This window comes from Ostrinia nubilalis, chromosome 20, assembly GCF_963855985.1.
Source record: "Ostrinia nubilalis chromosome 20, ilOstNubi1.1, whole genome shotgun sequence".
NCBI classification, from domain to species: domain Eukaryota; kingdom Metazoa; phylum Arthropoda; class Insecta; order Lepidoptera; family Crambidae; genus Ostrinia; species Ostrinia nubilalis.
In genome coordinates this window covers 3,048,494-3,075,678 of record NC_087107.1, presented here as the reverse complement: position 1 = coordinate 3,075,678, position 27,185 = coordinate 3,048,494, and the positions used below count along the sequence as shown (strand labels likewise).

Here is a 27,185-nt window from a genome sequence, read left to right as displayed (position 1 = left end):
TAACTTCTGCATCGTAATTGTATTTTTTAAAATTTATCAAATTTTTAACAAATTATTAGTAAGACTAAATACATCAATGAAAACATTTGTTACTTTTTCTTTTTAAATCACCTTTAAACTATTATTTTAGACAGACTACAGCAATATATAGGCATAAACACACTTAACGTAATTTTGGCCAACTTTTGAGCAAATTTCACCTGTGTGCGGCCGCTAGTAACATATAAATATGTAACGTGGTAGGGAAATCGATGGAGTTCACTGGTTAATTAGTACATAATTATACAACCCTTCCAAACTATTCTTCATGATTGATACTATAGAAAAAATATAGATAGAGTCGTTAACACTTTTCTGCGCTATCAAAAGGACTTCAAACGCGTGGATCCCGTTTTAGCCCCTTAGGAGTGGAGTTTCGTAAAATCCTTTCTTAGTGAGCACCTACGTTCTAAAAGGAACCCCCATGCAAGATTTTAGACTCCCAGCACTTGTAGTTTCTGAGATTTCGTGATGAGTGAGTGAGTCAGTCAGTCAATCAGTCAGTGATCTTTCGCTTTTATAAATATAGATTTCTTTAAAAAACAGCGATAATTTAGGTTGTCTGTCTATCGTCTACGAGTAAGAATATCAATATTCCACTACGTACGTACGAGGTAAATATTTCATTATGTCGTATTACAGCACGACGCCGACGATTAAATGATTTCTGAATCGATTTCTCGGTTGGGCGACTCCTGCGCATCCCGCTAGATTGGTGAAAGTGAATGCGGTGCGAGGGATAAGCTTGTAGCGGGTTCGAATTCTGGCGGGTGCAAGAAGAGGGTAAAAGAACAGAAAAGGATGATTCTGAGGGCTTATTAGGTTATCAGTTCATTTAGTTTCCACTGTAAGAACACTATTTCTAATTTGCTAGAGGCAAACACAGAATTTGGTCTTCACTCCACACGCTGGCAAGTGTGAAAAAGGCCTTGTCTCTTAGTCTCCTTTTACGACATTCACGAGAGATCCTATGATGATCCTATTCTACTCTTCTGGAACTATACAGCTTATTCAATACTAAAATTTTACAACTTAGTGACAATAACCTATTGGTGTTGGTATCGGATTGGCAGAATTGTGATCTGAGGAACGCGGTGTCGAATTTTGCAGCCGTTGGACTACTCATCATCATCATCATCATTTCAGCCATAGGACGTCCACTGCTGAACATAGGCCTCCCCCAATGCTTTCCATGTTGATCGATTGGTAGCGGCTTGCGTCCAGCGCTTCCCTGCTACCTTTACGATGTCGTCGATCCACCTTGTAGGTGGATGTCCCACGCTGCGTTTTCCGGCACGCGGCCTCCATTCCAGAACCTTGCTGCCTCATCGGCCGTCGGCCCATTGTTAGACTACTGTGGTGAACCGATTCGTAATATGTACAAGTAAGTTTTTATCTAATCCGCTTCCGCTCTATGTTTGCGCCACCTCCGCGACTCTATGATCGTTTATCTGCGCGCACGCAACTACCGCGGGTTGGCGCACGCTAAGGCATGTGCGCTATGAGCGCTATGTGATGCGCCTCGTTGCAAACTTATATCTAACTAGCTTTTGCCCGCGGCTTCACCCGCATGAAATTTAGTGTCACAGATCGGCATAAATTATAGCCTATATGTTAATCTGGGTTATAAACAATATTACTGTAAAGTTTCAACAAAATCCGTTCTGTAGTTTTTGCGTGAAAGAGTAACAAACATCCAGACATCCAACTTAAAGAAGAATACAAGACTGGCTGCAACATGTTCATGTATAATTGCAACAAATTATATAATTGATCGTGATATATCGATTTGTATGATGAATCGATGCGGGATTCCATACAATCCTCTTTCTATGGACTGATGGATGTCTCGCTAAATTAACTGAGTGATGGTGCAATTTTGACTATGTTCATAGACAATAGGGATTATACAAGTGGGTGGTACTTTATGCAATGTGTTCACAATTAATGAACTATGATCGATATATTAGAATTAGTTTCCAACCTTTTGTTTGCGTTATATGCATGATCGCAATGTCATCCAAATAAAATGTAGAACGCCTGTCCACATTATAGAACGCCTGTCCGTAAAATAGCCTATCCTACTAATATTATAAACGCGAAAGTTGGTGTGGATGTTAACATGTTTGTATGTTTGTTTTGATGAAAATTTACAGTATTATTGTTTAAACATATTACAGGCTATAAATGATTTGTGAAAATGATAATTTTAGGCGGGCGAAGTCGTGGGCAAAAGCTAGTGTGGTAATAAATACGAAAATATGGAGTACATGCATGGAAAATATTATGTTACATTGATTGATACATGTCATGTTCATAATGATGCATCTTTTATTGCATTCTTGTTTAATTTAATTAGTAGGTATTCCAATACTATTTCAAACAAGGAATATTGAATGAAATGGAGTGATTGTGTCTGTAAAAACAGCATCAAACAAAGCACAGCTAATTTTACTGTGGGAACAACATGGAAAATTATATTGAATGTCGCTCTACCCTGCCGTTTGTGATGTAGCGTATGAATAAATACTTCCTCACTTTTTACGCGATGTTGCTTTATTATAGTTTTAGTCATAAATACGGAAAAAAAATATATTGAGTGCAAAGAACTACATGGAATATAAATTAACAAGAACCAATAGTTACAACATAAATGTATCTTTTTCAGTTATTCACAACAGTATTCAAAACTATATGTACGTACATGTTTCAAAAATACTAACTATACAATTTATGGATTTGCCCTCATAGGCACCCCACAACCCACATGCCTTGTGGTTCATAAAAAAAAATCCTATTATAAGGCACTTAGGGACAATAAGTATCGGAACATCAGACCTCTCCGATTTGTCTCACCAAGGTGGTGAAATAAGACCAAATCCTCATATGCCTCTGGTAAATTAGAGAGAGTCTGTTCCTGCAGTGGAGACTGAATAATCTAATGATGATGAACCGACTTGTTAATGTTTTTTATGAACGAAACTTTCTCCCAAGCATGAGGTATAATTCAGCAGTATAATCGAAAATATATCAACTCAGTCCCATCCCACGACACGACGTAAACTGATCGTATCAGTTTGTTTAACGACCAGATTTAGTGTGAAGACGTGCTGAGTATTGCTGAGCTTAACGATTTATGTATACTAAAGATATAAAATTAGATGTATTTGATCGATTTTATGATAGGAATAATCTTTGGCTGTCTACTTTCGTTTGCTTCGTCAAAGAAAAAACTTAAAGGCATGCTCTACTAAAGTGGACTCATAAAATGTGATAAACACACATTATGGCTGGGTATTACATTACTCGTATACTCCTAATAATAATGTGATTTGATCTAAGTAGAGTTGTAGTTAAGTTTGTAAATATTCTCAATTCTTATAAAACTCACTTTCATGTAAAAATGTTGCCGACTTTTTCGTCTAACGTAACCGCGACAACTTCACGAAATAGATAAATCTACGAGTACTTACATTATATTCAATCGTCAATTAACTATTTCTCTAAAAACCTTGATAAACTTTAATAAAATTGCGGTGTCTACCTAAATTACTAAGGAGACATCTATTATAATCGTAGCGGAACGTTCCAATAAATTTAATGAAAATACAGCAAAAAAGGCAATAGAGCAGAAATATAATTGTGGTATAAGAAGCGTTCGCGCATGCGGGAAGCGCGCATACGAAATTACACCGTGCGAAAGTGACGCGATGTGTTGCTACAAGTCGTATGAATACTTTTATTATATGAGCAATAACTAGTCCCCCACTAGGTGGACTGACGATCTGTTGGTCGCAGGAGGTGCCTGGATGCAGGCGGCGCAGGACCAGTCTTTGTGGAAATCCTTGGGGGAGCCCTTTATTCAGCAGTGAAAAACTTATAAAACTATGCAACTAACAACTCAAGCAAATAGGCTTTTAAAAAGCGCTTTTACACGTCCCAGTATTAATCCTAACACTGCTTCGGGACAATAAATGGGCCAGTGCTGAGAAGAAGCAGCGCAAGAAACTCAGTCACTATTGTCGGACGTCATTCGGCTGAAACGAACGAACGATGAGCATTAAAATGTAATCCTTAACTTCAAACTTCTCTTATATTCTCGATTAATTTCGTTGCGGGTCCAATGGCAGTATAACTTTCCCCCGGGACAAACTTGACCTACACTGATTTAGTTTTTATTGGCGGTCTAACTGTAGATCCTCGCTATACAGGAGTTGCAGCGGTGGGTACGAGAGGTGGGAAGACTCCTGTAGTATACCTATGCAAATTATGCAATACTGGCTTCCACTGATAACCAACCTCATGGCATGGTTAGCTTTAAACCTTAGCTGTAGCTTAAGCTGAGTGGACACTATTTTAAACTTAATTTTAAAATACACTCAAGTTAACTTACTCGAAGAAATACATTGAAAGAAAATAAAAACCTCGATGTTTTCGGAAAGTGGTTTGATACTGTACTTAATTAATACTTAAAATTCCCTTATAGTACTCAACGAGTCTGAATTTTATACAAACTAATCTACCAAAAGTGCAACTAAGCTTACCACTACCTCTACCTCCATAAAAGATTGGATCAGTATGATTTACTTGCCTTAATACCTTTTAAATCGTCGAATCTCACGGCCTATTTGCCATAAACAATATGTATCAGTGGGATGCTTACAGATGCGATCTACACGCGAACGTGTTTGAGAGCTATAATGGCAAAATGATCAGTATTACCGCTCTATCTCAATGTATTAGGCAAGTTCTTTATTAATCAAAAACGACCACGTGTACTAAAATGTATTTTAAAGAGTTAAGATGGTGTGAGAAACAGTAATGCCGATCGAAGTCAGCTGCATTAGGGTTCAAAACAAATTCTTTACTATCGAAAGACGATTATTTTGACCACAAAGCTTATATTCGAGAAAAAAAGAACAGGGGTTCACAAAAAATATAGCTAGGTAGTTAACACTTTTATAACTTAAAAATTGACATTGCCCGAACAAATGCATCACATAATTCACATCATCATGGTGAAATATTATCATAATACATGAATTCGTACTTAATCGAGGCAGAGCCGTAAGGTAACTTTAAGGAATGGAAGTTTGCATAATAAAGTGTTGATTCATGCATATAACAAGCCTGTAATTTTAATAGCCTAGTCGTATCGTAGCCTGGTTGAACCTGCTCCTAAATAGGAGCGGGTTTTAATTTGACATTACATGCATATCGTGATAAGGTCTCACTTTAATTTTCCCGACAGAACACCAAATGGAAAAGCAGGTAGAACTAGGAAAGAAGGTAAAACTACAAGGTTATATTGATCTACTCTGGCTTATGAAAATTGGCATAATTTTTGCCGTAATTAACCTATAAAACTTAGATATTATAGTGTCAAAATACAGCTTATCTTTGCTGACCGGGCGGCGCAGGATCGGTCTTTGTGGAAATCTTTGAGGGAGGCTTTTGTCCGGCAGTGGACGTCATTCGGCTGAAACGAACGAACGAACGAACAGCTTATCTTTATTGGAGTGATCCTACTGATTGAAACTCTACAATATAAGAACAGTCAGGGAAATGCGGCGCCTTGTTTCATTGTGTTTCCATGTCTGGCTTGTACGAACAAAGTGCAAGTGTTGATTAAGCTGTAAGTTAGGGCTGTCTTCCAATGGAAGGTCTAATTAAACTGTCTCATCAAGGCAAGTCTACTTCGCAAAAGTATTTGGTAATTATGCTTGGTATATTTTAGGCAAAGACAAGTCATAAGAGAAAAAAGCTTTAGTTTTTTCAAGTTTAGTTGTCTGAAACCCATTTTCACCATTAATCCCTAATTTTCAAGTGACCCCTATGAAAACAAAAATCCTGTTATGAGTTAACTATAGATAGGGGTCACTTAAAAATTAGGGATTGATGGTGAAAACGGGCATGGAACAAATAGTACAAGACTATGTATACTGGCTTAAGCCAGTGTAGAAAATGTGGATAAGTTTTTTTTGAAGAGACAGACAGCTCTCTATGTAGAAAAGTCTGATACCTAACTAACGTTTTACAGCAACTCTTCAAAAATAACAAGTAACTGTCAACATAGAACAAGAACAGAGCCAATGCAATAGAGAAATCTGTCAGATGTTTATTGGGGTACTAGAAGTGGTCAAATCAATCAAAGGTCAACCACTTGACTATGTATACGAGTACCTAAACAATTTAATACCGTAATTAGATTTTTACGATACAAAGTCCTAAGGATCAAGCAATTAAACTCAAAAGATGACATTCAACTAAAATTGTTTGCATTGTCTTTGTTTCACAGTGTTACAAACCAACAATTTGTTTGAATATGTTTTTCTCACTGTTAACAAATGACGAATTAAAATAATATAAGGAGGTAAGTTACTGATAAAAACTTCAATGGTGTTCCACGAGATGGAGGTTTAACTAATGATTCAAATTAGTGTTGGTATTTACTGACAAATTATCTTAGTTGGTTAAACAAAGACGCATTACAGGGTGTTTATTTTAATAATTGCAAAGCCTCTGGGACCTACTAGTTAGAGTTGGACTTCTCGAAAGAGGTTCTAGGTTTATTAGGTACCTAATTTTAACATCTTTATGATATACTAGCGGCCGCCCGCGACTTCGTACGCGTGGATCCTGTTTTACCCCCTTTTCCCGAATTTTCTTTGCTATAAACCTCACGGAGCCCGAGACCTTTCCAACGAATGCAAAACCGTGGAAATCGGTTCGTGCGTTCTGGAGTTTTAGCGTCAGGGAGGAAAACCCGATTTATTTTTATATAGTAGATTTATTACATAAAGGAGGATAGCATCTCCCTAACTAGTCTAGCCAGCGTGGGAATGTAGGCAAAACCCCTTGCCTCTGGTAAATTAGAGAGGGTCGTACTTAGGCAATGAACACTAGATGACCTGATGATAATATTATCATAGGTTCATACCTATAAGGCCATCAGGTAAAAGCTCTATGACCTTATCACATACGTTTAGAATCTAGAAACAGGAAAGCCTGTAAAAGCTCTATGACCTTACACACGTCTAGCTAGATAATAGGACGTTGTTTTACCCAGACCTTCTTTAGTAATATAATAATAACAACGCAAAATTATGATGATCTAAAACGGTGCAGGGTTATCTTTCCAATATCGTGATAAGTTGGGTCTCGTAGTATTTTGGCCTTTATTTATAATGCAGTCCAGGTTTTATATTTAAATACTTGAATATCCCAGAGTACCTAATCGATTTATGAAGGTTGAGTCTTTTCAAAAAGGTAGTTCTTCAAATATTAATTTAATTTTACGGTAAGAAAGAGTAGCTCAAGGTTTAATAATTCATTAGCACTTATTAATTGTGCATTCTCTATCCCACAAATCTTTTAAATAATAAAACAATGCGTTTTTGTCGTTAAGAATATTAAGAGTCGCTGTTTAAGCTATTATTTACAGAATTAACTTTGTGCATAGGTATTAAAGATACTATACAAAAAATCCTAAAAATATCATTGTTACTTTTTCGTTTCTTGATTTCGTGATTTATCAAGTCCCGAACTGTTAGGATAATGAGTATTTCACTCTAAATACTTAAAATATACATAGAAGAATAAACTTGGTTGTTTTATTGAGGATTAAAATGATTGAATTCTAGTATCTCTATAGTAATTTCACATTTTCATATTGTTTTATAGCTATATAAACATAAGAAAGTGTAATAAATTCAAAAATTGTGGATATCGAAATATAATTGATCGAAAACACATAGACATTTGTCAGTTGACGGACGGATTTGGTTAGGGATTGATTATAGCAAACGGGTGTAAGACTGCCTTATCAATACGGGCCTAAGAGAGCAATCGAGATGCGCCTGACCTTGCTTTCCGTTGTTCTCTTGCGAAACTGTAATGTATCCTCGTTACCATCCGAAGCCACGGGAAGGCCGAACCAGCCGGAAACGTGCGGTTTGAATCTTTAATTATGTTGACTTATGTTATTGTTTTAGAGTGCGACCGTGGATTAATGGAAGCTGGAGATGATAGATATTATTACATTTATTTCACAATAACAAATGCATACGAGTACATTATGATTCGAATTATATGACTAAGAGATTTGCATAATGTTTTCTTGGAGGAGTCAATTTCTTCTAGATTACCCGTCGACTTAAGTGCGTTTTTAAATCATCTACAGCTGCAGTCGACAACATAGGTAATTATTATTTAAATATTATAGTAGAAGAAGAAGTGAAATCTTTTAAGATAACTATCACACACATTTTAGATGACACAAACAATCCGTATTCTTTTAACTTAATAAGTTAAAAGAATATGGAGAAATCTTTGTTGAGTTAATAATATTAACTCAACAAAGATTTCTCCAAGCTATTATTACGCTATTTCTTCAAGGATTACATCAATAGAAAGATTTTATGTTGCTCTTAAGTTTAATAACATTTTGTCATAACATCTCTTCGTCACAAACGAAGTAATAAAATTACTGGAGTTCACAAAGTTCAATTTTGTGAAATGACACAATAAAATTATTTTAGAAATGTGATTTATTGTTACTTATCAATAGGTATTGTGAATCAAATGTCATATTACCAATAAAAATATCGAGTTCGTACGACCGTGTAAATGCTACAACCTTTCTAAAGCGATTACTAAATCGATTGATGTATCGATTTACACGATGTAGAGTGAAAGAAAGCTCTCGAATCGATTCCCATATATCATCACGAAATACAATCGTCAATGGCGAACTGGTAATGAGGAATGAACTGTCATTAATTATATCTTTAGAGTAATTACATGGAATAGGTACAGTCAGAGGAATAAACATCATCAACTTAACATCAGGTGCGATTGTGGTCAAATATCTGCCTTAATATGCATAAAAAAAAACTGTCAACAAAACTGGAGGCATATGAAGCTTTGAGATATGTAGGTACTCATAACATAGGTAGTGCTAACCTGGATAAAGGATTTAATAAAAAAGTCTGTTTGTGGACGTCGTTTTCGACTTCTACGCGGACGAAGTCGCGGGAAAAAGCATGCTACATGACTACTTTTTTTTAATTAAAGACTTTATTATCATATGAACATAATGTACACAGTTCACTTAAAATGAAACAAATGTTACATTATTTAATTTAAAATTTTGGCGCACCACAGCATTATAAAAGTAAATAAGATATAAATAAAGCGAGTCTCAAAGCCATACATATTTGACTATGACATACATGACTACGTTTTACTGGATTGACAAACAATAAATGACTACTATGTCTTGCTGGAATGACATGTCATAATAAATGTTATGCGCAGCATGACTTTACATTTTATAAATGTTACAATTAGTAGATAGTAGATTTATGTAGCCGACTCTACATGCATATTGTACGTCCGGACAGAAAGCGGGTAGATCACGAGACGAGACGTTCACGATGCGATGTTACCGTTAGGGGGTGGGCTAAGGCATAAGTGGAAGCGTTATAAGAACGAAAATCTACACAAATGTCTATAAAGTTGTTATTACATCGGTTTTCTTTTATTTTACAGAGTAGAGCCTCTTTATGGATATTTATTTTCTTGATTATTGTCCAATGTCGAATTTTACTAGTATTTGTTCTAAATGTTGTCAAGATTGTGGCAAGAATCCATCCATACAAGAGGTGAGAAGTTTATTAATATTTTTGAATTAATTTCCTTTCAATAACGAAAAAATTACTATGTTGCGGTATAGGTAGCCATTTGCAAGGAATGACTTTCCGTACATCAGGTTGTCTTATATTATTTTGTAACATCCTTATTCCTTAAGGATCTGAATAAATTAACCGTGCGATGTGGAAGTCATTGGGGGAGGCCTATGTTCAGCAGTGGACGTCCAGTGGCTGAAATGATGATGATGAGCTTGAACCTCAGGTTTAACTAAAAATCCCAGATCTTGGACCACGCCCTCACAATCGATGAGTTTATCTGTTATTACATGTCCTTTCTATTTTGAAAGTACATGTTTACATAACTGAGACGTGACGTCGACAGCCGATGCAGTTATAATTTACGCTAATGGGAACCGAACGTGAGCTCATTTGTTTTATTTGACTGGAATTTATTGGTAGAAGAATAATAAGAATGTTATGAATAGCTGACAGCGTTGGTTAGCGTACCTACTCGTACATAGGTCAGACAATGACATAGTGGCACCTAGTTGTACTGGTTAGTTACTATTTTGTTCAGTAGTGGACGTCCTATGGCTGAAATGACGATGATGATGATTACTTAAGATAAACGCCGAGAGGGTAAATATGTTATTAATTGTTTTAAAAAGATTTTGTTGCAAAAATCCCGTGAAGTGATAATTTTATACCTAAGATGTTTTTTTGCTTCTTTTTCTTTAAGCGATGCGCTGTTGAGCAAAAAAATAAGATAAATGACTCTTTAGTGTGTGAAATACTATTTATCAAAGAATACATATTGCCTCGAAAATGTCTAAATAGCAGTATTTTTATTTTTTGTATTTGTATTTTCATTTATTATTACAAAATTTTATTTTGCACCACTGACAAGAGTCACTTTAGACTGAAGCGTGTTGAAAAATACTTTATATGCCCTTTATATTGAAAACGCGGAACCATTAGCAAATGTATCTAAGTAGAAGCCTTGATATTTACATCACTTTTGGGACTACAATTGTTAACATTAGTATTACAATAAAATATCCAAACAACAATTAACGTGACGGGTCATGGCGTGGAATTTTATTCTTTTTGACATGTCTTTGGCATTCTTTTTGGGCATCACTAAGATAAACTCTATCTTGATCAAGCTCTTTTATCGCGCCATTTTATTTTGTGCGATACGGCCATATGCTTGTCGTCTAAAAACGTCGATAAGATTTTATCATGGCGCGCATCTAGTCCAGCTGGCGTTCACAATATTTATTTGTCCCTTAGTTGCCTCTTACGACATTTACAGGGATGGCGTCTTCTCAATTTTTTAGAGGAGAAACTGACCGTCTAAAGTCTGCTAAATATTCACTAAAATATTGTGAATTATACGTTCGTTTCAGCCAAATGACGTCCACTGCTGGACAAAGGCCTCCCCCAAGGTTTTCCACAATGAACGGTCCTGCGCTGCCCGCATCCAGGCTCTTCCCGCGACCTTTACCAGATCGTCGGTCCACCTAGTAGGAGGCCTGCCCACGCTACGTCTTCCAGCCCGTGGTCGCCACTTGAGAACTTTCCTGCCCCAACGGCCATCGTCTCTACGAGCTATGTGCCCCGCCCACTGCCACTTGATTTTAGCAATTCTGCGAGCTATGTCGTGAATTATACAAGTTGTCCCAAAAAATTTCCCTTTTTGTACATAGGCAACTAATTTGTTTTCATGCAATTAAGTTTTAAATAAATAAATAAATAAAACAATATTTCCTTCGAATGTAATTTTTATGTGACATTAAACGTTTGATTATATTTTTTAGCTATCGAGTGTACTCGATTCATTCACACGATCTCGACATTTCATAAAAGATGAGCTTTTTTATCGCATCTTTATTGAGCTTAAATGTCAAAAAGCTTGCTAAACCTCCGATTGAAATTCAACATGTCTTCGCGCATAGCAAAAAATTTAGTTCATCATATCTAAGAACGAGTTACTATAGCGTATTTATAACATTAAACCTTACAAAGTTATTTCATGTTTTTGCATTACTTTAATTAGGAAATCTTTTTGCCGCCACAAATTATTAAATTATTTATTACAAGACACATGTTACCGTGTGATTTGCACTAATTAAGACAAACTCAATATAAATTCACACAAATAGCTTTTAAAGGTTCCATAAAAGTTGCAAAACGCGTACAGTTAGCAACAAAAGTCCTCGCCCTCTAAAAGAATAAGGGCGAAAATGACAAGGTAACATAGTATCGTACGAACTAAATGTATCATTAAAACTAATTAAATGGTCAATGTAACAATAGGTCGAGGCACTGAGACTTGCGATATCTTTGTTTTATCTCGCTAATGTTTTCGCGTATGAGAGATTTTATAAGTGTCAAGGCTACGTGTAATGTGTTGTGGTTTCGTTGCGTTGTTTTTGCTGACGGTCGTAGTTTAATGTGTGATACGAAATCGAAGAGCTAGTAAATATTTGTTTGTCTTCAAAATAGTATAGTAATAACTATTAATTATACAGGGTGGCCCAGGGAGTCGACGTTCAAAGCTACTATTTAGATTCCTTACATCAAGGTGTATCTAAATCACCTACATGTATGTTCTACGATTTTGCTTAGTTTAGGAGATAAGAGTTAATTTTGTGATATATCCTTAAGTTTCACCTATGGTTGGTTTTTAAATTTTTTGTCACTCTGGAAGCTTCTCTAGCGTAAGTAAGAAAAATCAACTACAAGTGCTCGCCAGAGTGAGAAAAAAAAACTAACTATAGGTGAAAGTTTAGGATAAATTATAAAACTAACTCTATCTCCTAAACTAAGCAATATCGTAGAACATACATAAGGGTGATTTAGATACAACTTGATGTAAGGAATCTAAATTTTAGCTTTAACGTCAACTCCCTGGCCATCCTGTATATTTAATATTATAATGATTAAGGTAGTTTAAGTAATTACGCATAGTTTCAAATAACCTAACATAAAGGTTACATTTATTAAAATTCTCAAGAAATAACATATTTTACATTTGGAGCAGCATTATACAAAAGAGCTTTATATGAGCTTTTTAGTTTTCAAAACGCAATTGGTTCCATAGAGCAAGTTGTTCACCCGACTGAGTCGCTATGTCATTGGGCGTTCGAATGCAAAGTGTTTCGAAGAATACCTCTAGCAAGTTCGAATTTAAATATTCAATCTACAATAAAATAGTCTTAAGAATATCTACATCAAGTTTTGAAAGCTTTTGAATGATTAAAATGGACGATAAGAGTGACATACTTTCAAAATTCCGGGATGACTGTAATGGAATTTTCGTCAATATTATTGTAACTAAATGTTACACAACATTGACTCAGAATAAGTATTTGTTTCGCTTTCATTATCCGTACGTCTGTCTGTACATTGTGCTTGAAGGATCTATAACACCGCCATTTTTGGAGGGAAAGCGAGATGATTTAGATTTGAAATCGATATTTTGATCGTTGTTCTATTGTGAGAGCAGACGGTTTTCACGTCGGCTGTCAGATGCATTCATTGAAAAGAATCACTGATTATTCTAGACTTATTGTCTGTGTAGATCTTTTAGATAGTGAGCTATGGGCTGGGATTTTTTTGTGAGCTGGCTGTAGAATCTTAAAGGTAGACGTTTTTTTGACAATCATGACTCTGATCTCTCAGTATCTCTTATTCATTATCACTGGCAGGTCATTTAGTCTCCATTTCAGGAGCATGACCAGGGGCATAGCTACCGCTGTATCACTGATATGGGGCTTTCGGGCAACAGGGGCCATCAGTGCCGGATTTTGCATTAGTCAGGCTACTGACTAGGAAAGTGTTCTAGTCTAGTATAATTTTGCAATAACCTTTTTTTAGTGAAAAGCGTCACCTTGATCCAATCACCTTTTTAAGACGGGGTCCCAGACTTTTGATACCGGGTTCGTCTATAAGGTACGTTACGTCACTGAGCACTCTCTAATTTACCAGAGACAACTGGAGAATCTGGTCTACAGGCCCATAGTCCCCGTGATGCCCTAACGGGCTAGAAAGATCTGATGTTTGCATTAGTCGCCTTTTATGATACCCCCAAGAAGAACGCCAATGATCCCATCTATTCACGCGGTGGCGTCAGTAGCGTGTCAAGCCAAATTCAAGTAACAGAACTGGTGAGCAGCACTGTGCGTAATATTACACGAACAATTTAGAGCCACTTTGTACCCCTCATAACTCAAAAACTATTTCACACAAACGTGTCAAATTCTATCACTGGGCTATTTCGCATGCGAAATCAAATCTACAAACTCTACAATTTCTAGCTATACTTGTTTACAGTCTCTCTCGTCTGATTACGAGTGACTTTGTGAAGAAATCAGACATTGTGATACAATGCTAAGCATTGATTAAAGAGTGAAATGGGGCATAATGACGAGTTGCGTTCGAATACTCTAATTGCGGAGTCGTCGATCATTCGTAAATACAAGATACAAAAGAACGAATACGAACTGAAATAATTTGCTGTTGTATTGAATAGATTTGCTCTTGATTATTTGCTACTGTAAAAAGATTAGTCAATATTCTATTTATAATATTAGAAGGTAAGTAGTAAGCTTGTGAGTTTGTTTGTAGGAATTTGGTAATGATGATACATTACTGAAACTACTGATTTTGAAAATTCAGACAAAGCGTAGTAGGTACTTAAATTGATTATTTCTTGAACGATATTCTAGTGGGCAAAACTAACAAGTATGTTGATGATCTCCTTTCTTCTTCCTGGTCAAAGAGGTAAAGTTTGTGTGATTGTATATTTGTTAAATTGTAAGGGGTAATCTCGGGATCTACTGAACCGATTTTAAAAATTCTTTCACCAATTTAAAGCCACATCATTGCTGAGTGTCATAGGTTATATAAAAAACCAAAAAATTCCACGCGGGCGAAGCCGCGGGCGGAAAGCTAGTGAATAATAATAGGTATTATTGTGTAGAATCACGTTCTCTCAATTTTTATTTAGTTTTATTTTGTTAGTTATTTAGTTTGTTCGTTATATTATTTTAATTATTATCTCTAGAATAAATACCTAAATGCATTTTTTAATTACCTATAGGCATAATTAGGTCAAAAATCAAATCTTGCACTCCGGGTCAGCAGCGCGTATCACGACAAATACAATAACATCATGAAATACTTTTCCAAACCAAACAAAGGCGTTAATTACCGGTTATTTAACACAATTTCCTGCTGCGTTTCGACTTAACCAAATGACTTAACACCACAAAATAGCTGGATTCCCGCGCCCTAGCGCTTTATCGCACAACATGTCGTCGAGTTATATAACAGTAATTGCGTGGGACCTATTGTGATGAAGATTAAATTATTAGGACACCTCGTCAAGACGGGAAAACGAACCGAATAGTTTGGGCTAGTGATGGGAGGTAGTATTGGTATCGATTGAGTTCGTTCATACTCGAGTCCAAAGCTCGATCAGCTGATTGAATTAAAGACATGCGTCAACTTGGTAGCGAAGTGATAGGGAGTCTAAATCGTGTGTACCCACCACCCACTCCTCTCTACGTTTGTATTACAGGAACTAGGATTTGAAAGGATATTTTTTTAGGTAGAGTAACTTTTGGGTCAGTATGAATGTAGATTGGTGTTAGTGGTACTTACATATTATTCTGTGTTATTAATTCTGTTTTGAGACAATTTCCAAAAGAGCTATTTTCTTCACTGCTTTGGGCATTCAGGTCTGAATGAATAAAGTGCTATGGATAGAGTTTTGAAATTATCTAAAACTAAATGAACTGAACAATGACAGGATTCCACACTGTCCTATATTTTGAAGATCATGTAACGTGTACAATAAAAAAATAGAATTTGACGATTGCAGCCATCGCAGAATCTCGATGCGTACTCGAGTACCTACTAAGTGTAGCGCACACTGCGCACATCACTAGTTATAGTGCGTTGAATTTTAGGTCAGTATGAATGGCGGTATGTGGTCCACGCGTCTAAATGCGATGTTACGGTAACATACACGCAAATTAGTTGTCTTACTATGTCATTGTTGTATCGCTATTTAGCAATATGCGAACGTTTTTCGGAAAAACTGGTAATGACGTAATCTTTGGGTACTGTTTTCAAAATAGTAGCACGGTGGATTTGCATTCCTATAAGAGTAGTGAGTAGGTACTTAGCACTGATACCTGAAAATGAGTTTTAGAAGCAATAATGATTAATTAATCATTGTTCTTTTGTTTCTGGGAAAAAGTGGGAACTTTATGATATTGACTAGGTTTAAGTTCACTTCTTACATTTTTCTTTATTTATTTATACTTTTGCACAAAAAAACTGTACAGTGGCGGACTTAATGCCAGGTGGCATTTTTGCCGAATTCTTGACTCTTATCGATCAAACAATGTCATTGCTTTTCGCTAGGAGTAGGTAAACAATATATCACTCAAAGCTAAAATAATTATATCCTTTGAATCAGTGTAATTTAAGGGCACAGAAGTGCCCCCGCCAAGTCGAAAAAAAAAGCACAGAGGAACCATCCTTTCCTCGAAGCCATTCATCTTAACTTATTTGTTCTTAGGTCCCTTTGTAGCTTAATTGTTCTAAGATAACCTAGAAGCCTGAACTTTCGGTGATTAAGTAATTTACAAAATCTGATACATTTAAATACATTTTTTCCTCTTTATTAAGTATTATTACTGACAGATATGGTTTGGAATTCAATAAGGTAATACAGAGCAGTATTACCTTATAATCTTTACATGAGCAAATTATGTTGCATCATGCAATCTGCTTTAAAATGTCGTCTTTGTAAACAAAGTTTCCGAGTTCAGCGACCCGTATTTATAAGGCGATCGTTTAATAACGCGGACCGGTTTGCACCGGTAACTACCGGTCCGAATGCCAAGGTCAGCTGTCAGACAAGGACGATTCGTGAATTTCCTGATGGTTTGAGTGAAAGTGATATATCAGAGATTTAAAGTAAAAAGCTCTTAAAAAGTTGCTCTATCTATACTAATAATACAAAGCTGAAGAGTTTGTTTTTTGTTTGCTTGAATCTCGGGAACTACTGGTCCGATTTGAAAAATTGTTTTTGTGTTGGATAGCCCATTTTCGGCGAAGGCTTTAGGCTACATAACATCACCCTACAGCTAATAGGGGCGGAGCAGTAAAGAAAAATGTTACTAAAGCAAAAAACTATTTTCACGCGTACACGAAGTCGCGGGCACAGCTAGTTTCATGTAATGATTTAGTGTTCTGACACTGGTTGTTTTACAAAACAATTAGCCTCAATTTTAACCACCTTAACTTTCACCGTAACTATTACTTTAACCGGTGTTTTTTTTATTAAATTTGACAGACTTTTGACGTTTGTTAAAGTTAAAGTAAGATTGTGCAACCCAGCCTTAACTATCAAAACTCAGTGACCAAAAGTTTAAACAAGCAATGCGTCTTTTAAATAATAAATAAACATGAAAATAATGCGGTTGGCTATTTATCAAAGTCTTGGCCAATTTAAAACGATAATTAATACGATCAAGTATTAGTATTGCGTTGATTAAATCAGTGATTGATAAATACCGATCATAAGAAGCTAATAATAATATCTACGTATGCGAAGAAGGCGCAGAATGTTCTATTACTAAACTTTAATTCTCTACATTAGTAAGTAACTACTTATACAGGGTATCCCAAAAAGTAGTGTCAAGCCGAAGCACTGAGGTAGAGCATCACTAGGGCTATCTAAATCACTCCCATGTATGTTCCGTTATTTTTGATAGTTTACGAGTTATGATTGTTTTAAATTTCTGTGCTTAGGCACTTTTTTGGTCACTGTGGCGCAAAAAGTCAAGTTACATGCCTGATTTTTTTATTATTATTAGATGAATACTATGCCTAGCTGATTCAGAAGTATTACATCCATAACACGAATGTTAACTAAAATCCTGTACAATACCCGGCGATAAATATTGCACATCGACTTTTAGAAAGAGACAATCGGCTAATTTCGGTTTCGTAGAGCGTTATCACTGTCGCACTTGAACAACGACTGACAATGACGTTTTGTCAAAGTGTAAACAAACTTTATTTTAAATGTTTGCAATTGATTTTGTGAATTAAATTGCTAAAAACTTTTTATAGTAGTGAAAGAAAAGTGGTTCACAATGTGTTAAAGTATTTGTCTAAGAGAAATAGGTACTAAGGGTTCGGACAATATTTTCATTGAATAATGTTTTGTCAATGACGTTTTGTCAATCGTATAGGTAGTATGCGATAGAGATAACGCTCTACGAGCCGCAATATTAACTGTATGTTGTTAAAAATAATCATAACTCGCAAACTATCAAAAGTCACGGTGATTTGGGTAGCCCTAGTGGGGCTCTACCTCTGGGCTTCGGCTTGACACTACTTTTTGGGACACCCTGTATTTCATAATGTTTCATTGATCTTGATTAATTGACCGATGATAGCTAGTTAATTGATAGTTATTACCTACGCAATAAAATGTGAATCGACATAAATCTTCTATCTATCGATCGCATACTGACATAGATCACTAACTGGAATGCTAGAAATGATGACATCTGCCCACAAACAGATTCAATCATCATCTAATCTAACTAATCTACATTATGTTACAATAAATGTATTCGAAGAAAATTCTAGTCTTACGTAATTTTATTTTTGCAATTTGGACCGTATTTTAAGTGATATAAGAGCGATGTTTTGTGCAAATTCAACTGATGCTGATGACCGTACGACATGAGAAGATGGCCTTTGCAACACTGAATGTCTATGGTATCTCGTACCAAGTGTACAAACTTGGTACCGTCGGCAGACAAAATTAGAACATAGTTCTATACTAATATTATAAAGCTGAAGAGTTTGTTTGTTTGTTTACTTGAACGCGCTAATCTCAGGAACTACTGGTCCGATTTGAAAAATTCTTTTTGTGTTGGAAAGCCTATTTATCGCTGAAGGCTTTAGGCTATATATCATAACGCTAAGACCAATAGGAGCGGGGCACCAATGAAAAATGTTTCGCACCAATGAAAAAATCGAGGATTTTTTTCCTTTTGAGAGCTGCCGCTGCGTAAACGGTTAAAGTTTCGCAAAAATCATGTATAACAGAATTGTTCACCTTTAAAAGTTCTAAAAAAAAAGTCCGCGATTAAAATAAATAAATACCATTTATTTAGTAAATAAAAAAAAAGTAGGTATTTGATACAAGGCGATGTTTTGTCTTCGAGTTGTAAGAGCACATTTAGAGAAGGTGTTATACTTATGTAGGCGAGCACTTACGCCCGTATTCACAAACATTACTATGAGGTCTCATAGTGCGCGTGAACGCACAGACGAACGAACCAATCACAGAGCTCTATTCAACGCTGTGCGTCCGATTTGCAAGGGTCGTTTGTGAATACGGGCGGTAGTACGAGTATTTGAATATAAGTTATTTATTGGATAAAAAATGTGTGTATTAAATGTTCTCTTTTGGATCAGTAATGTCTACATAAATTTAGGGCACATAATAATAATATATTTTATTGACTGTAATCAAGGCTTACATATAAAATGTCAACCTACAATAAGAACAACAAAGTAAATAGTTACGTTAGAAACGTCTAACTTACTCTACATTAGGAAGTACTTAGAAATATTTTAATAATGCTTATATATTTTGCATAATAACATGCTATTTCTCACGATGCTAAAAACTTTTAAGTATTCATTACACCCGGAAGGAAAGTCTAATATTATGTACTTTTATGTAAAGCAATTAATTGTATACAGATTGACATCTAATATAGCAATTTAGGTCTGTAATAAGTATGTAGAGACAGTTATATTGCTAAAATATGCTGTAATATCGCCTGTTGCTTTGATACGTCGCTTTATAGCCAGCGAAGGCCTAAGCGGTAAAGAACACTTATATTTGAATACTTTGAAATACGAGTAGAGAAAACAGAGATGTCATACCACCTTAGTTGTGTGTAGTTCGAAGCCTATAGTTTTCTTTATTTAACTAAGTCTGGGTTTGGCTACCTACCTACATGGCTCATACATAAGGAATCGAAGTAGAAAACACTCGATCAGTATCACAATTTTAAGACATTCAGATTACAGGAATAACTAAAGACAAGATAGAGAAATACAACTTTTCACTTTTACAATTTTCACGATATGCGTAGGTAGGTACTATCAAATCAAATCGCTTTGAGCGGGTAGTCAGCTGTCAATTATGAAGCTGTAAGCCTAGGCGCAGACCACCAACTTTTAGTTAGCCGATAGTTGGGCCCGATTCTAATTTGTATGAAGAATCGGCAGATACCAAATCGGTGTAATGTGCGCACTTTCATACATCTCCATACTGATCAACAGCTCGACCCACCAAAAATCGATGGTCTGTAACATGTCTTATTATCCATTAGAGAAAAAGCTATGTACTGCATAAATTACGTTATATTTTTGTCGTTTTTGCTAGCCATACTGTCGGATAATCTGTGTGTCCTTGAACTTTCGAATTGCGGCATCGACTTGATGCACACAATCACACACGCGCGAGCGCAGTGGAAGTCAATAGTCGCAGTGGGTCCACATCATATTAAGTCATTGACTGCCGAGACACTAGACACAATAGAAATTATATCATTCGAGGTATACTGTGAAAATGTATAAAGTAATTTTCTATTGTATTTAGTTAGACCACCCTTAAGATTCGAGGATTAGCGTGCTTTCTGAAAGGGGAAAATTCCATTCCGTTCAAGTGTTTTTCTGTGAATTATAAATCTACATTCGCTAACATGATGGACAGACAGGGACACCTGGGATTTGATCTATGAATGCCACATGGCATTAAGTTTGCCTTTTTGTAACGCTTTCTTTGTGTGTATAAATAAAGATTTTAAATAAAATAAAAATATTTGTAATGTAATTTAAAGGTAATATTCTTTTTTGTAATTCCTTTATAATAAAAGTTATAAAGAACCACTTAAGCCCAGTTTTTGATCCGTAGTATCGTAGTTACTGGCTCTTACTTACACTTAAAAGCATATACCTTTAATAAATCCATGTGTAAACAATCACTCGGTAGACGATTGTCTATGATGCACAGTCATCATCTGTATAATAGGGACCAAAGACTACGACAGAAATATTACATACAATCTATGACCTAGTTAGTAAGTAAAATATTATGTAGATAAGTTAATAAAATTTTGTTAGTTTTAATTATAACCTCGTCTAGTAAATTAACCTTAAACTTTAATGTAGTACCTATTAGTAATGACATTTGATTGAAACAATTTGTGCAATGTCAACACACAGTAATTGTCATGTATACAGGGTGTAGTTTGATCTTTAATAATTTTAAGTTCTTGTTTATTTTAAAGTATTTTAAGTTAAAGTAAGATAGTGCAACCCAGCTTAAGTATTAACAAGGATAAAAAATTGAACAAATAATACAGGAAACTTAAAGATTTGCTCTATTATTAGCAAAGGCTATTTTGGTAACTTATGTAACATCATTTTTATGTTTGCAGGCCACTACTAACCGGGCAACACGGCAAGCATTGGGGGAGGCCTATGTTCAGCAGTGGACGTCCTATGGCTGAGAAGATGATGATGCTTAAAACAATCCCAAATAGGTAGCTAGTCATACATATTACGTACACAACCTGTATATCAAAACTAATATGACTTTTAGACGGCATAAGTAATGTGTAGACCGGTTGATATTTTAAAACCTAGGCAGCAATTATGCAAGCACACTTCCCTTAGGCTACTGGTTTTAGCCAAGTCAAGGAAGAGAACCGTGTGTGTTTATAATATGAAACTTATAAAGTTGTTTTAGTTTGTAAAACTGCATAACTTACATAAGTACTAACAAAAATAGATTGGATTTTAAGCCTTGCTAAGTTCTGAAATTATATTTTTAAAACTATGTAGGTACTACCTACTTCAAAGGCTCAAAAAAAGGGATGAACTAATCGTGATGGACATGAACTAATCGTGAATCAAAATGTCAAATCAGAAACACACTTAAAACTTAAACATTAGGGTTCTGCTTTATCACAGTTAACTAAAGCTTTTATCATATCTTTTTATATAAACTCTGTTAGCTTTGTCACTCTTTTAATGATTAAAAATCATAAATTCTTTTTTTAACCCTTATAATTTTTAATGACATTTTGCTTTTACATATTTTTTTTTTTTTTTTTTTAATCTCCGGCTGAAATTGCCGGAGTTCGGTTTTTGAAGGCAAACAATTTGTTGTAATTAAACAACAATGTATTTTTTTATTTTCTTATAGCAAGTGCTGGAAGTTTCTCGCTAATGTCTACGAGCAAACTTGTAGTCTCCAAACTTTATAGACGTTTATTTATGTACAAGGTTTTAAATTTACAAATGAAGTTACTATGGTCTTTCTTGTTTAACTTCAAAAATGTATTTTTTCAAAGCATTTCGTCCCGAAGCTTTCTCCTCCAGTGTGTTTGAGACACTTTTGAATGTTAAAAAAAAACATGATACATATTTGATACGTAACCTATTTAAACACACTCATTATTCTGTGAGAAATTTTCCATCATCGTTAATTTTTCGCTGACACCTCTAGAAAGTGACAAAATGCTCCAAATGCTCCAAAAATGTGAACTATTTTAATAAGCTTTATCATTTTTTGATCTTATAACGCGTTGGGTCACGTTGCACAATGTCAGCCATTAATAGTTATTTACATAAGACACGCGTTAAAACAATAGAGTTGTGGGAAACAGTAGTGAGAGACGCGTTGGTTTAATTGCACGGTTGGAATGGTCATGATTTGAAGATAACTTGGAGTTGGTACTTTCTAGGTCCATGATGAGCTAAAAAGCAGGTCTAGAAACCTTCATTTGATTGTTAAGGGTAGGTTGTGAAGGATTTGGATTATTTTGAAACCGGGTAAAAAATATGTACTAGATTTTTTCCATGATTTTGGAAAGCTGTGTATGTTTTTTTAGCAGCTATTGCAACCTTATCCTATTTTTGTTTACTATTTCTAAAGTTAGGTATAGAATGTTTTTTGATTATTTACTGATATGACACACTATTTTGCTAAACATGCACTGAGAAAAGTAAGGAGACTTACCAATTCGTTCGTACAGTTGTGTTTTCTTCAGGATCAATTAATTAAAACCTGAAAAAGGAAAGACAGTGTTAATAATAAGACCGTAAGAAATAAGTTCTCATTCAAATTTATTTTAAGATACCTAATTACCACTTAAAAATAACTATAACTAAAAAAAGGTTTCTCCACTCTTTTGTCATTAAAAGTCTGTTAATTATGTCCCCATTATTAGCGTAAGGTATACAATGAATTAAGGGAAAGAAATGAATCAAACAGCTGTCATAATCACACATAATTACAAGGGCTAATAAAAGCTTCAGCTAGCAATAAGTTCAGGCGAGCTTTCACTTTTCTTCCGCACTGAGAAGTAAGTTAGGGAAGTACTTTCGACCTCCATCTAGGCCATAAGTCAGGTGACATCTAAATCAAGAAACCACTTAACCTTCTGACTAGCTTAACTCGTGACGGGTTTGCATACTTGACTTGATAGAGAATAGTAAGTTTTCTTTTACTTGGATCTAAGTATTGATATGAATTTTCGCGTAGTGATCCGTTACGAAGTCAAATTCATTTTCATTTCAATGTTTTTTGTTCTATTATTTTTTTTACAGAAAAAGGCAAAGGCTAATAATATCTTTGATACCAAATAAATATTTTTTTCTTTCTTCTTTCTTTCTTTCATTTGCCATTAACTCTTAACCACAGATAACGTAATTATTTTGATATTTTTTACGACTGAAAATAATTCTAGCAACGGCACATCTCTAATTGCGACATAAAAATGTTTGCCTGTTTTGGAAACAAAGTTTTTAAAAACCATTCTTATAGGTACAATAATCTTATTATGAAATATAACAACATATTTGTAAAGCGCACCAAATATAGTGCGGTTCCAAACATTACCTCAGAGAACACTACCGTGGCAGAAGCAAAAGAATGATGATAAGGCACAAAGTTATGGCGTGTGAACCCTAGCCTGGCTGCTAGGGCTGGCAAAAAGAATATTTAGAAGATAACTGATGATATTTGTGATCAATGATGATCATTTTACAACCTATGGCAGTATATCCCATCAATTTCCAAGCGGTCGCATATAACCGCGCAACGATTGATATCTGTTGTCTCTATTCTCAGGGCTTGAAGGGCACGTAACTAACCCTCGTATTCACAAAGGATACTTACTTGCTTAAGTGAAGCAGAAATTTAACGCACAGTGTTGTATAGAGCCCTGTGATTGGTTCGTATGTCACCCTGTGCGTCCACGCACACTGTGAGATCTCATAGTAATGTTTGTGAATACAGGTATTAAAATCCATAGTATTTATTTCGATTAGGTGCGAAAAAGTTAAAATATCATTTACAACTCTAGGCAACTTGATGCAGTGCCATTGAAATAAGAGGTCTTGGAAAGCTAGAAAATTATTATATTTTGACGCACACAAAGTTCTAAGAACAGCTAGTGAAGAATACTCGTAAACCTGACACTAAACATTATTTACAATCACTTCTACAACATGCTAATAAAAGCTGGACTATTGTGAAGAAACAAAAATACTCGTTAATTGGCAATATATCATGAAAATGTAGGATCTGTTTCCCACAGACCATTGTCAGTGTGTCAATCAACAAACAAAAAGTAAAGATCAACTCATTAATTATCAATATTCCCATCGATTTTGTGCTAATCGTTAATATTATTTTACATAAATATGTTGATTATAACAATATTTGATAGATCATTACATCAACATCGTTAGAGTGGTAAAGTATGTGTAACTTTTTGTTTTTATTGAATTGTGTCGTTTTTCTTCTGTAATAAGTATCTACAAATAGTTAGTATATTAGTAACATAAAGTATACACTTCATGTAACATCAAAATGATGAGGCAGACGTTTAATATAGCTAATCTATGCAGTTTTTCATGTACTGCATAGTTTCAGCACATCATATTAAATTGAGTAACTACTATGCAACTGAGAACGGCTCCTATATTTTTCTAATTAAATCACTAACGACCAAACTGTAGATAGAGTTGCAAAGGTGGAAACGGGAGTAATCCTAGTTTGAAAATACTTTTTAACATGGATATCAGAAAAAGCAACTAAGGGTGGTGTTAACATCAGTTCAGGCCTCAACAACCCATCTGACCACCCGGGAGTGTAAGTCAAATCCTCCATTTGCCTCTAGTAACTTTGAGAGGTCCGTAAGGAGATCCGTAAACGAACTAAAGTCGCTGACATAGCCCGACGGATTAGCAAGCTGAAGTGGCAATGGGCAGGGCACATAGTACGCAGAACTGACGGCCGATGGGGCAGCAAGGTTCTGGAATGGAGGCCGCGTACCGGAAAACGTAGCGTGGGACGTCCACCCACAAGGTGGACCGACGACATCATAAAGGTAGCAGGAAAGCGCTGAACGCAGGCCGCTACCAACCGGGTAACATGGAAAGCATTGGGGGAGGCCTATGTTCAGCAGTGGACGTCCTATGGCTGAGATGATGATGATGATGATGAACTTTAAGAGGTACGTGCTGCTGCAGCGAAGACTAAATGGCCGACCTAGATATTATTTAAATATTTCCATAAACAGTTACTAAAGGTATATTTCATCTGTCAACCCTAGAGACATCTCTCATGACCCGACTTAAGCAAGCGGTCTCCGGTGTTTCGCCACAATCTGTCGATCGGGGATCATCGATTGCAGTGCCCTATTTTTACCCACCATTTATGGTATCCGAGATTAAAACCGATTATACGTTCGCTGTTTGATATTGCCGAAGGTTGGCAGAACGGAATTGTGTGACAAAAGAGATACGATAAACTAAAGCTTTAGTTGTCAAAGCATTTTAAAGAAATGAGTTCAAGTTTTGCATCATCATAGAAAATTACACCTACCAATTCCAAACAACTGTCCTCTAGTTTGTCTGAAAGAGAACGCTTTATAGCGATAAGACCACCTTAATTGTACTGTATCTTTTGTTTTATTATTCTTGTCTTGTCCTGTGTGCTGTGTGACAAAGTGTTTTCTATCTATCTGAATAAAGAGTAGTCACATCAAATCAAATGGTTTTATTTATTATTCTTTTTGGTTATTCAGTACATAGACCCTTTTCAGGGCAACACGTCCCAAATATAGTTTGTCCTACTACCACTTCGGACGGGACAACATATGGGCTGGTGATGAGAAGAAGTGGCGGAAGAAACTCAGTTACCTTTGTTTATTATTACCTACGATGTAGTAAAACTCAAAATACTTATTTTTATTGAAACAGTAAATACTCATAGTTATGTAATTTTAACTCAGATTTCGTTATTGGTAGATACTTATCAATTTATGAAGTCTGAAGAATATAATTGAATTTTCATTAATAATGTTAAGTATTTTTTTTATTTTATTTATTTATTTTCACACATTTACATTAGTTAAATTAGATATTATGACTAAGAACGACCAAATTCACTTTTATTGGCGGTAGCTTTCAATGATTGTTTTCCCAACCAATTTAGAATTGATTTGCGATGAAGTGAGTTAATATTCGCTAATTGATCCAATTAAATAAATAACTCACTAGTTGGTTATCCTGCCAGGTAAATAATTGGTACGCATTTAAAAAGAAAGCCCAGGCTTAAAAAGAAATTTATTGAGGTATTTAGTGAAAGTAATTTTAAGATTTTGTGTGTTAGCTAATATTTGTAGACAAAAATAAAAGTAAATGGCAAGTTTTATTTAACTTATTTCTAATTTACCATGACTCATCGTGGCATGCAACACGCAATGTTATGCCATGTCATATAATTAATTAACTAATTTTAAAATAAGCAATTGAAAAGGTTATTGTACATAAGGCGATTTTTGCTGTAAGATTTTTAAAATAATGGCACATTGTCTAATTTCCTGGTGTTTTACTGTTACATAATTACTAATGTAGTAAACATTATATCTACCAAAGGGCTCTTCGCGTTTTCACACAATTTTATGACATCTTAACATAAAATCCACACTTACATAATTTGCTAATAACCGATTATTACGTTATTAACGCAATGTTTACATTTTCTAACACTACAATTTGATGCCCTAAGAGCTATTAAAATTAAATATCATCAAACAAGAGGTCACATTCATAACACATGCCCTGTCTTTAAAATAATTACTGAGCAAATATGATAACTACAGTTAATTAATAACAGCTTAAGCCCTAACCTCAATTAAGAGTTTAAAACATAACTGTACTTAGAAATGTTGGGTAACACGTGCAACCATCTGCTCTTAATTGTTGAAAATTGTGTTTATACAACATAATTCGAAGATTTAGCGGTTTTCTTGGACATGAAATAGTTGTTTAATTAGAGCAATCATAATTAAAGCT

The 27,185-nt window shown here is 35.2% G+C and overlaps 1 protein-coding gene across 2 annotated transcripts in view; it reads right to left on the bottom strand.

Moving 5' to 3' along the window:
- The window catches only part of LOC135081458 (mucin-2), a 96,762-nt gene that overhangs the window by 41,925 nt on the left and 27,652 nt on the right, over positions 1–27,185 (bottom strand). For both annotated transcript variants that reach the window (XM_063976153.1, XM_063976154.1), the window contains exon 3: positions 22,837–22,884. The gene's annotated coding sequence lies outside the window, so the exon portion shown is untranslated. The remainder of the gene's footprint in view (positions 1–22,836; positions 22,885–27,185) is intronic.